Here is an 11,201-nt window from a genome sequence, read left to right as displayed (position 1 = left end):
CCTCTTCACCTGTAATTAAATGCTGTAATGTAGCCGGCCTGTGTGGCCGAGCGGTTCTAGGCCCTTCAGTCTGGAACCACGCGACCGCTACGGTCGCAGGTTCGAATTCTGCCTGGGGCATGGATGTCTGTGATGTCCTTAGGTTAGTTAGGTTCCATTAGTTCTAAGTTCTAGGGGACTGATCAGATGTTAAGTCCCATAGTGCTCAGAGCCATCTTTTGCTGTGCTGTAACTGACAATGGTCGTCCACCTCCTCTATTTCGGACAGCAGTCCCTGTGGTTTGGAAAGCTCCCCACCTCCTTAGAGCAATGCTGCCATCAATATAAACCTCCTGGGCTACTCTAGTCACAATTCGTACTTCTTCGAGTTTCCAAATAATTCTTCCGTCTGTGAAGTAATCCAAATGTTGCAAGGTTATACCGAAACAGCAACCAGTTGCAGGTATGGTTGAACAAGGTTCATTTAGAACAAACCATTAACAGGTACTGCATTTTTTTAAAGAATCCATCTTCAGACGGTAGTTGGTCGTTTTGATGTTTTCCTACTGGGACCCTGCATTGTATTCGTCATTGGTTTTCTGCAATTCTGTATGCTTTTGTGTGACGAAATGGCTGGGTGAACCTGGATCAGCGCGTGCGACAAATGAACACTTAAATCTTTCCGTACAAGTCCTGATTTTCCATTCTTTATTATGATATCATTCGTTCATCAGAGGGTTGGGATCAATAAAATACTTTCACACGTAGAGGAGAAAGCTGGCAATTGATATTTGGTGCAAAGGTCTCGGCGAAATGAAAAATCCTCTGGTTTTAACGATTACCGCCCCAGTTCGCGTATCATATTCGTGAGACGGTCTCCTTCATTTCGCGATAACGCAAAACGAGTTTCCTCTTTTTGGACTTCTTCGATGTCCTGCATTAAACCTATCTGGTAAGGATCGCACACCGCGCACCAGTACTCCAGCAGAGGACGAACAAGCAAAGTCTCTTTAGTAGACCTGACGCATGTTCTGAGTGTTCCGACAAGAAAACGCACTGTTTGGTTTGCCTTTCCCACAACATTATCTGTGTTCGTTCCAGTTTAAGTTGTTTCTGATTGTAATTAGTAGCTATTTAGTCCAGTTGACAACCATTAGACTTGTGTGATTTGTTGTGTAACCGAAATTTGACGCTTCCCACGCCCGGGTTCCCGGGTTCGTTTCCCGGCGGGGTCAGGGATTTTCTCTGCCTCGTGATGACTGGGTGTTGTGTGCTGTCCTTAGGTTAGTTAGGTTTAAGTAGTTCTAAGTTCTAGGAGACTGATGACCATAGCTGTTAAGTCCCATAGTGCTCAGAGCCATTTGACCCATTTTTTACCCGAAATTTGACGAACTTTTAGTACTCGTGTGGATGACCTTACACTTAACATTGTTTGGAGTCGATTGCTACATTTTATATCATATAGGTATCGTAGCTAAATCATTTTTCAATGAGTTTTGAGCTTATGATCACTTCAGTAGAAGGTAAATGACAGCGTCATCTGCAAACAATTTAAGGGGACTGCTTGGACATGTGCTACGTCGTTTATGTAGATCAGGAACAGCAGAGGACCTATAGCACTTCAATGGGAAACGACAGATATCACTTCCGTTTTACTCGACGATTTTCCGTCGATTACTGCGAGCTATGTCATTTCTGACAGGAAACCACGAATACAGTCGTACAACTGAGAGGATACTCCACGGCCGTGCAACTGATTAGAAGTCTCTTGCGAGGAAATATAAGAGCTTTGTGGAAGGAGATATAGAAATCTGGAGTCAATTTCAGATTCCCTTTTGTTAGCACTTATTACTTCGTGAGAATGAAGAGCTTGTTGTGTTTCAAAAGAACGATAGTGTCTGAATCTGTACTGACAATTTGTCAACAGTCCCCTTCCTTCGAGGTAATTCATGAGTTTCGACCCGAGTATATGTTCCAAAATTCTACTGCAAATCGATGTCAGTGGTGTAGAAATGTAATTCGTCGGATTACTATTATTTCCTTTCCTTAGTACTGTTATGACTTGTACAACTTCCCAGTCTTTAGTTACGGATCTTTTGTCCAGCAGTTCTAGGCGCTTCAGTCCGGAACCACGCTGCTGCTACGGTCGCAGGTTCGAATCCTGCCGCGGGCATGGATGTGTGTGATGTCCTTAGGTTAGTTAGGTTTAAGTAGTTCCATGTCTAGGGGACTGATGACCTCAGATGTTAAGTCCCATAGTGCTTAGAGCCATTTGAACCATTTTCGTCGAGCGGGCGGCTGCATAATGCTACTAAGTGTCGAGCTATTGTCACTTTCGGCCTTACGTTTTGCACACCAATGTACTTATTTCCTTTCAGATCCAACTGCCATTCCCTGCCTCAGACTTCTATCGTCTTCAGGGCTTCCTGTCTTTCCGCTTTGTTGGCATCCAATAGGCGACAGCATCGTCTTGGAATAGCGTCACGTAGCTACCGACATTACCGTCTTTACGTTTTACGTTTATTATTAACAGTAAAAGACCTGCAGCACTCCCTTGAGGTACTCCTGCAATTATCTTTATATCCGTCGATTTCGTTCCGTCGGAAACAACTTGTCGAGTTTTCTTTGCAAGAATGTCCTGCATGCAATCGAAAATTGGACAGGATATTCCGTGATCTCGTACTTTGTTCACTAGTTGGGCATGTGGAACTAAAACGGATGCCTCGGGGAAGTCAACGAAGACGGCATCAACCTGGACCTCGTTGCCTATGGCACTCTGGAACACATGGACGAAAGTACTAGCTGACTTTGATCTCTGCTTTTGGAATGCGTGACTTACGTTAATGAGATTTTTATTTTCCTAAAACATCAAAGATCGCGAACTTAAAACCTATTCCATAAGTCTGCAACAGACTGACATCAGCTATGTAGGCCTATAACTGTTTGTATACTAAGTACCCAGCATTGCCTGGCTACGTGTTTATCCCAATTTGATTCATCTCATCCCCCTCCCACTCAGCACATCTCCTCTGACCTCCTCTCTGTCCATCTCCTTCAATCCTCTCACTCTGTCCACCTCCTCCACCCTCCACACTTTGTCGCTCTCCTCTTATCCCCTCCCTGACGCACTCTCTCTCTTCATGCCTATTTGCTGTTCCCCCTCTCACTCCCCATCTGTTTTTCCCCACTCTCTCAGTTCATCTACCCCTCCACCGTTCTGTCCATCTGCACCGTCCCCACCTGTCCATCCCCTCCTCCTCTTTGCTGAGTGCAGCTCTCTTCTGTTCCATCTCCTCGTCACACCCTCTATCCTATCTCCTTCTTCCGACTCTCTCAGTCCATTCCCTCTACCTTTTGTCTTTTCCTCCTACAGTTCCTCCTTCCTGTCTCTCTGTCCCTCTCTTTTTCCTTCCTCTCTCAGTCATGCACGCCTGCCCCCTCTCTCTGTCCATAGACTCCTCTTTCCCTCTGTTCGCCTCTTCTCTCTGTCCATGCCATCCTCTTTTTCTCTGTTCATTTCCCCCTTCCACTCCACCTGACCCTCTTTCCTTTCACCTGTCTGAGCTCTTCATCCCTCTCTCTATGTGTCCATCTGTTCTTCCCAGTGTCTCTTTCCACACTGTCTTCCTTACCCTAATTGGAGGTTTCTGGTTTTGACCCCATAGTACTTGTTTCCAGATAGTAATTAATATGTTTTCCAAGTTCAGTTGAAATCGCTCCAGGGATCTAGATGGAGATTTTTACCCACGGTTTAGCCCGAATACGTATATGTCACATATATTTAACGTATTCAACACATACATGTACACATATTGGACCTATATCTCTAGCGAATATTAACGTGAAGTTTCTTTTTCTTGCAGCCGAATGTTTACGATTTCATACCTCCTGACCTACATGATATAATTTTGTAAGTACACTGAGCGGCATGTTTATATACTGTATGCGAAATATGTAGCCAATAGATTTCGTGGTAAAGAAGTAACAAATTTAACGGCATGCAGAATGCGGCAGTTTCTCACGCATCTCACTGTTTACGACGTCATATCTTCTAAACTATGTGTCGTAGAATGATAAAATTTTGCAGGTAATTTCAGTGGTCTGTCGTGAATACAGTAAGCAACAAGGAAGTACCGTTAATAAATTGAACTACATACCTGATGCTGCAGTTTGCTGCATGAGCAGCGAAAGTGTTGTAAGTGATAAACTTTTTTTCCTTTTATAATTTTGTGAGTATTGTCAGCAATAAAAAGTTTCGTAAATGTTTAAAATTATACAAGTCACTATTGCAAGTCACTATGGGCTTTCTTTCTCAAATAATGGGTGAATAAAGTCTGGGTATTCACGTATTGTGGGCTAAATTCCTTCTTCAGCCCCATCCCCGACCCTTTGATAGGTAGGTGGTTCTTATTCCCACAGCGATTCTTTCCAGACTCTCAAGTGATATGAGGATCCAGTTTGGTAGAAACTGATTCGGTGATTTAACAAGAGTTGTGTAACATACGTACGTATGTAGTTCCATTCTTATAACATGTATGGATGGTCGGCGACTGTTCCTGAAAGAGGGAACGACCCTGAAGGGGAAGTCAGTTGCGGGAGCTGAAAATCTGGCAACAAAACTTGCGTTTCCAGACTTTACATTGCAGTGTTTACGTGGCCAGTCGTAAGCCTTATTCGAAACAAATCGTGGATGCCAATGTAATCGTGTTATGTATCAGCTTGAGCGGGGTGGGGGGGGGGGGGGGCGACGGGGAGAGATGGAGAGGGAGGTAGCTTTCAGTAGGTTCGTTCGAGATACGGGTGCAAACCTTGTAATCACGCGAATGCAGCAGGCATTCTCCCATTTCGCGTGGTTTGTGACTGGCTGAAAACTGTTCTAATCGCGGCCAGTGAACGGTTGCAACTAGTTTCGACTGATCAGGGGATATTTTTTGACTGACTCCAAAGTGTTCAATAATCTTGCTCCAAATAGATCAGTGCGCACACCAGCATACCTTTTGTGTTCAGTCTCATTGGAGAAAAAAGTGCTAGGTTCCTTCTTGCCTTTTAAAGAATCGGTACAGCTCAACCTTGTGAAAATTTGAAAATTTGTTGCATCCATCCTAGTGTAATTTTAATCCCGCGAGGTAGTTTTCTGAAGAAATGTGTCGCATATAGTGTGTAAAGTCTGGGTTATCAAAAGCAAAGGTTCTCACTATCCTCTGTCAATTGCATTTTCAAAATGAATAAACTTTGTATCTTGTATGCACGGGTCCCCCCACAACATCCGATAACCGGGTGTCACTAACTACTGTAAATGACCCCAGATATATTATTGAAATTAAGCACCATATCAGTTTGGTAACAAGTGGACATATTGCAGCAACTCGCCGGCAACTAAACATAAGATAATTCTTCCACAGATCAGATAATTTACAGTAGCTGTAATGTTTGAGCATTTACTACAGTGTAGTTGATTGACATTAGCATTAATCCTCTCCAGTCTATTGTCAATTAGCAACAAAATTTGTGTTACAAAATATATGACAGAAGGTTATCAAATTTTTCAGCGTATGGATGTAGTAAAAATACTTGAAAGGAAATACTATATTGATGAGAAACTTAGTGTGCAGAATAATTAAGAACTTCTTCAGTAAACTTTTTTTATCACGCCTTCTCCTAAAGGCACTGTGGGAAGGAACAAGTGGGAAGTAGATTACGTTTCACTCAATTTCATTTAACATAATCGATGATCTCTGAAAGCCTGAAACGGTCATTCGTTATTTCAATAAATAAACACTGCACAACTTATGTTTTTTTTTTCATGCTTAGCATGACGCGTTTTGAGAATTTCTCATTCTCACGATCAATTATTTACATTGATGTTTTGTGTCTTGTGCTGTCTGTAGTCATCTTTCTGAGTGTATCAGACACTCTGCATCCTCCATTATGCGGAAAACCACGCACGCAAACCATCACTCATACTGTTTGTTAAATTTCACACTGTGGGTGTGTTTTTCTGCACAATGTAAGAGGCACACTGCGGTTCCTTACAGCCTCAAAAAGACGACACAGTAAGTGAAAGACACGCAGAACACACACACAAACAGCAAACAAAATACTTAGGTAAATATTTGCACTTGACAATGAGAATAAATTGCCGAAACGCGTAGTGCTAAGCAAGGAAAAAAAATAGTACCAGGTGAACTGTTTCGCTACTTAAATCCGAAACATTTGAGCGAAGCCCGCATCTCGTGGTCGTGCGGTAGCGTTCTCGCTTCCCACGCCCGGTTTCCCGGGTTCGATTCCCGGGGGGGGGGGGGGGGGGGGTCAGGGATTTTTCTCTGCCTCGTGATGGCTGGCTGTTTTGTGATGTCCTTAGGTTAGTTAGGTTTAAGTAGTTCTAAGTTCTAGGGGACTGATGACGATAGATGTTAAGTCCCATAGTGCTCAGAGCCATTTGAACCATTTGAGCAAAGCCAAATGAGCAAAGGTATCAACTAGCACTGCAGGAGGTCAAACGACGAAACACTCTATGCGTTCGAAGAAACCCAAAAGATGAATTTTATTCGTAGTGGATGCTGTCGAACTCTGTGACTGTTCCTTTATCGGGTGTAGAAAAATATCCGCTACCAGTCACAATAAAATGTTATTTATTTGTCACACGACCGGTTTCGGGCTTGCGCACACCCTCAGGTGTTTATACATTCATTTACATATTTACAATGTTGAAGATCATTGTATAAATACAAAAAAATATTTGCTGGTGGCTACACAGTTACAATTGGGACAATTTTAAGTGGTAAGGCAGTACTTGACGAAAATGAATCTGTACTTGCATAAATCTGAAGCACCATTATTACAGTTATGTTGTGGTGACAGTTTTGCCACTTAGTTACACACTTATTGTCATTTTCACGTGCATATTTCAGTTTTACCAAGTATAGCTTCATATTTCACTATTATGAGGTGTACTCGTGAAATAGACTATGTTTAAATACAAACATGTGGAGACAGTTCGAAAATGGTTTCACTCGGTTGCGATACAATTATCCGAAACAACCTAGTGATTCCGTGTCGGCTGGTAAGGGACAGGAAGCGGTGTCCGGTTAGGTGGGATGTGGCGGGTGTTGGGTAGTGGGAGGGGGGCGGAGTAGCGAGGCTGATTGCTGTGCTGTGTAGCGCGGTGTCTGGAATGTTGAGAGCCGGAAGTGGAGGTCGCGGACGGCCGCTGAGCGATGTTTGCCGCCGCTGTGTCGTCCCGGCAGGCCCCCGCCCCCCCGTGCCGCTGCCCACCAGCGCCCTGTACCAGAACAGAGCTGGCGCCCCCCTGGCTCGGCTCGGGGCTGTCCGACCACTCCGCCCCGTGTCGCGGGCGCCTGGCGCCGCTAGTCCCTGCCGCCCACACCCCTGCCTGCCATCGCTCACCCCCGTCCTCCTCCTCGATGCCTCTCTTCCGCCTCCACCCACACCACCTCGACGTCTGGGGCACACTCACTTACGACGGGATCTGGCCGCGATAACGTTGTACCATGTAACACTTTCACGCCGATGTGCTCTTTGACCATTTATTATTGTATATATACTGGGTGATCAAAAAGTCAGTATAAATTTGAAAACTTAATAAACCACGGAATAATGTAGATAGAGAGGTAAAAATTGACACACATGCTTGGAATGACATGGGGTTTTATTACAACAAAAAAAAAAACAAAGTTCACAAAATTTCCGACAGATGGCGCCGGACAGCAAAACGTCAGTGATTGCGTATGACAATCGTGTATAAAAGGAGCTGTAATGAGAGAGTGAATCAGATGCGCCAGCAGTCGCAGCGTGTTGACGTTACCTGAAAAGGCGCTTTTAGTGCAGCTGTATTATCAGAAAGGGGAATGTGCTAGTTCAGCGTTACGATCCTATCGCCATTGGAAGAGGATTCTAACGGGTAAAGGTCCGTTGACAAATGCAGCTGTGGCGAGAATGATTTCGAAGCCAAGGGTTGTTTAGACGATAGACCCCGTAGTGGCCAACCGAGCACAAGGCGTAATGCTGCTGAGACAGATCAGGAAGAAATGGAGACAGTAGCGGGCTCGTCTATGCACGGGGAAGTCAGCGCTCGTGCAGTCGCACGTCGCACCGGCATTCCTTACACTACTGTGTGGTTGGCACTTAGGCGTGCCCTCCGATGCTATCCGTGGAAAATCCATCGGCATCATAAACTGTTACCTAGCGATTTGCGGTGTGGGCGTTTCAAAAGATGGCGGAAGATGACGATTGGTTGAGTAACGTGTAGTGGACGACGAAGCTCATTTGACGATCCGAGGGTCTGTCAACGCCCACAACTGCAGAATATGGGCTACCGAAATTCCTAGAACTGTCGTGGAAACTGCACTGCACGACGAGAAAGTCACGGTATGGGTTGGATTTACCACATCTAACGTTAAAGGGCCTTTTTTCTTCGAGGAAATGCGTGATTCTGGTTTTGTAACTGCTACCGTGACGGGCTAGAGGTTCGCCGATATCTTACAGAATCGCATCATCCCCAGCCTGGCTGATAAACACCTGCTGGAACGTACGATGTTTATGCAGGATGGCGCTCCACCCCACATTGCTAGACGCGTGAAAGATCTCTTGCGCTCGTCGTTTGGTGATGATGATGTGCTCAGCCGCCACTTTCGTCATGCTTGGCCTGCCAGGTCACCAGACCTCAGTCCGTGCGATTATTGGCTTTGGGGTTACCTGAAGTCGCAAGTGTATCGTGATCGATCGACATCTCTAGGGATTCTGAAAGACAACATCCAACGCCAATGTCTCATCATGACTCCGGACATGCTTTACAGTTCTGTTCACTACATTATTCCTCGACTATAGCTATTGTTGAGGAATGATGGTGGACATATTGATCATTTCCTGTAAAGAACATCATCTTTGCTATGTCTTACTTTGTTATGCTAATTATTGCTATTCTGATAAGATGAAGCGCCATCTGTCGGACATTTTTTGACCTTTTGTATTTTTTTGGTTCTAATAAAACCCCGTGTCATTCCAAGCATGTGTGTCAATTTGTGCCTCTCTATCTACATTATTCCGTGATTTATTAAGTTTTCAAATCTATACTGATTTTTTGATCGCCCGGTACTTGCTTTTGCTTTATGTAAATTAATATGTACACGATGTATGAATTAATTTGTTTATTTTGCTGTATAATCAGTTACGTATATTGTGTAAATATCGCTGAGTAATCGCTGAGGGAATGTCAGGGAAACGTTATGTCTTTGTCATCGAGTAAGTATCGTTGGAGCAGCGGCATCTCTGGACGCGGAAGGATGTTGCGTAAGAGCGCGCGCTACACAGAGAGAGAACTATGGTGTGCGACTTGGTGAGGTGCGGACGCATGGATGGCGTGCACTGTACTCGAGGAGTGATTATTTAGCGGCACGTGGCAAGTGATGAGCGTGGGCGGTGGAAATATTGGCTGCAGCAACATCAAGAACCCGCCACGCCAATATCATTGCCAATAACTCCCGTGCTCGCTAATTATCGTGGAAAGGAGCCAGCAGCAGTATCGTCGTCAGCAACTTCGTCACGGCGAGAATGGACTGAAGTAAGACTGCTGCATCACAGCTCCACTAGTTTTGTAATGGCGTTATTCAGCTTTCTGGTATCTTGCGAGTGAATAATTACCACAGTTTAATCAAAACTGTTTACCCGTGATTCTCCTAAAATCATTCACCAAGTAGGTTCCTGTCCTGTCCTATTGTTACAACAATCCGAGTACCGTTTATGAAAAATGAAAATTGCAATGCCAGTTAATTTTGCTTAGGAACTAAATGATTCAGTTAGATTAAACAATTGAACATAGAGCACTCAGTAATTTCAGTCTCACTGACTTTAAATTTGAACTTCAATCTGAGGCGATCTAATTGTTGCAAATAGTAAATCAACTAATCAAATTAAAATGATTCCTGGCACTATGAACAAAAGCACTAACTAGAATTAATGAGTTAGTGCAAATATCAGTGATTATTGTAATTTGTTGTTAGTAAAGTTCTGGTTCACATTTTGACTTGCAGTCGTGCTAAAGTATAATAATTACCTTTTGACACAGTAATTATCAATCTCTACTTCCCTGTTCAGAAGTCAATAGAGTTTCCTTTAATTATTCCTTGCCATTTTCCAAAATTCATATGAAAATAGTAGATGTTATTGTGAGGTAGCGCCGTTGTCAAAAATGGTTCGAATGGCTCTGAGCACTATGGGACTTAACTGCTGTAGTCATCAGTTCCCTAGAGCTACTTAAACCCAACTAACCTAAGGACATCAAACACATCCACGCCCGAGACAGGATTCAGACCTGCGACCGTAGCGGCCGCGCGGTTCCAGACTGTAGCGCCTAGAACCACTCGGCCACTTCGGCCGGCCGCGCCGTTGTCACTTACAACACTAAGTAACCATTAATCTAAGTGTTATCTTGTATGTTTTCAAACTTTCAGCTCTATTTGTTAATGATATTTCGAATGAAACTATTTTCTTTCTGAAATGATAATTAAATAGACACCCTAGCTGCAAGCAGGCGTTGATACACTTCATTGGGGAGATGTTGAAAATGTGTGCCCCGACCGGGACTCGAACCCGGGATCTCCTGCTTACATGGCAGACGCTCTATCCATCTGAGCCACCGCGGGCACAGAGGATAGTGTGTCTGCAGGGAATTATCCCTTGCACGCACCCCGCGAGATCCACATTCCCAACATGTCCACAACACTACATTCGTAGTGCGCCTAATAGATGTTTGCCCATCATACTCGTTACTCGTGGCAGATTAATCTACCAAGTCCCGTACGAGTTCGGGCATAGCGCGTGCGTTCGCACAAGAAGCTCAAAGGCCGGGAGCCCATATTTTTAACTATATATATGACGGTAGTATCTGTTCCCGAAAGAACAGTTACCGTGGATGACCATGCAGCTTTGCTAGAAATGAAGTGTATCAACGCCTGCTTCCAGCTAGGATGTCTATTTGATTATCATTTCATTTATAGCAAAGCTGCATGGTCATCCACGGTAACTATTCTTGCGGGAACAGATACTACCGTCATATATATAGTTAAAAATATTTTCTTTCTCTCTTTATTACTTAAAGGTTTCAATTGTTTTTGCTAACGTGCGTGTAGCCCTCTGTTGCCGCGCGTGTTCGAGTAATTCTTGACATTGACTGTTCGGCTCATTAATTCACCTACCGAACAGAA

At 44.1% G+C, this 11,201-nt stretch overlaps 1 non-coding gene across 1 annotated transcript; it reads right to left on the bottom strand.

Annotated features, from left to right (window-relative positions):
• Positions 1-10,566: 10,566 nt before the first annotated feature.
• On the bottom strand, positions 10,567-10,641 carry Trnat-ugu. Its single transcript has one exon. It is a non-coding gene; the product is annotated as a tRNA-Thr (tRNA).
• Positions 10,642-11,201: the final 560 nt, after the last annotated feature.

Source organism: Schistocerca piceifrons, chromosome 8 (genome assembly GCF_021461385.2).
Source record: "Schistocerca piceifrons isolate TAMUIC-IGC-003096 chromosome 8, iqSchPice1.1, whole genome shotgun sequence".
Classification (NCBI taxonomy): Eukaryota; Metazoa; Arthropoda; class Insecta; order Orthoptera; family Acrididae; genus Schistocerca; species Schistocerca piceifrons.
The sequence above is the reverse complement of the archived record's forward strand: the minus strand, read 5'-3'. Positions and strand labels throughout refer to the sequence as shown.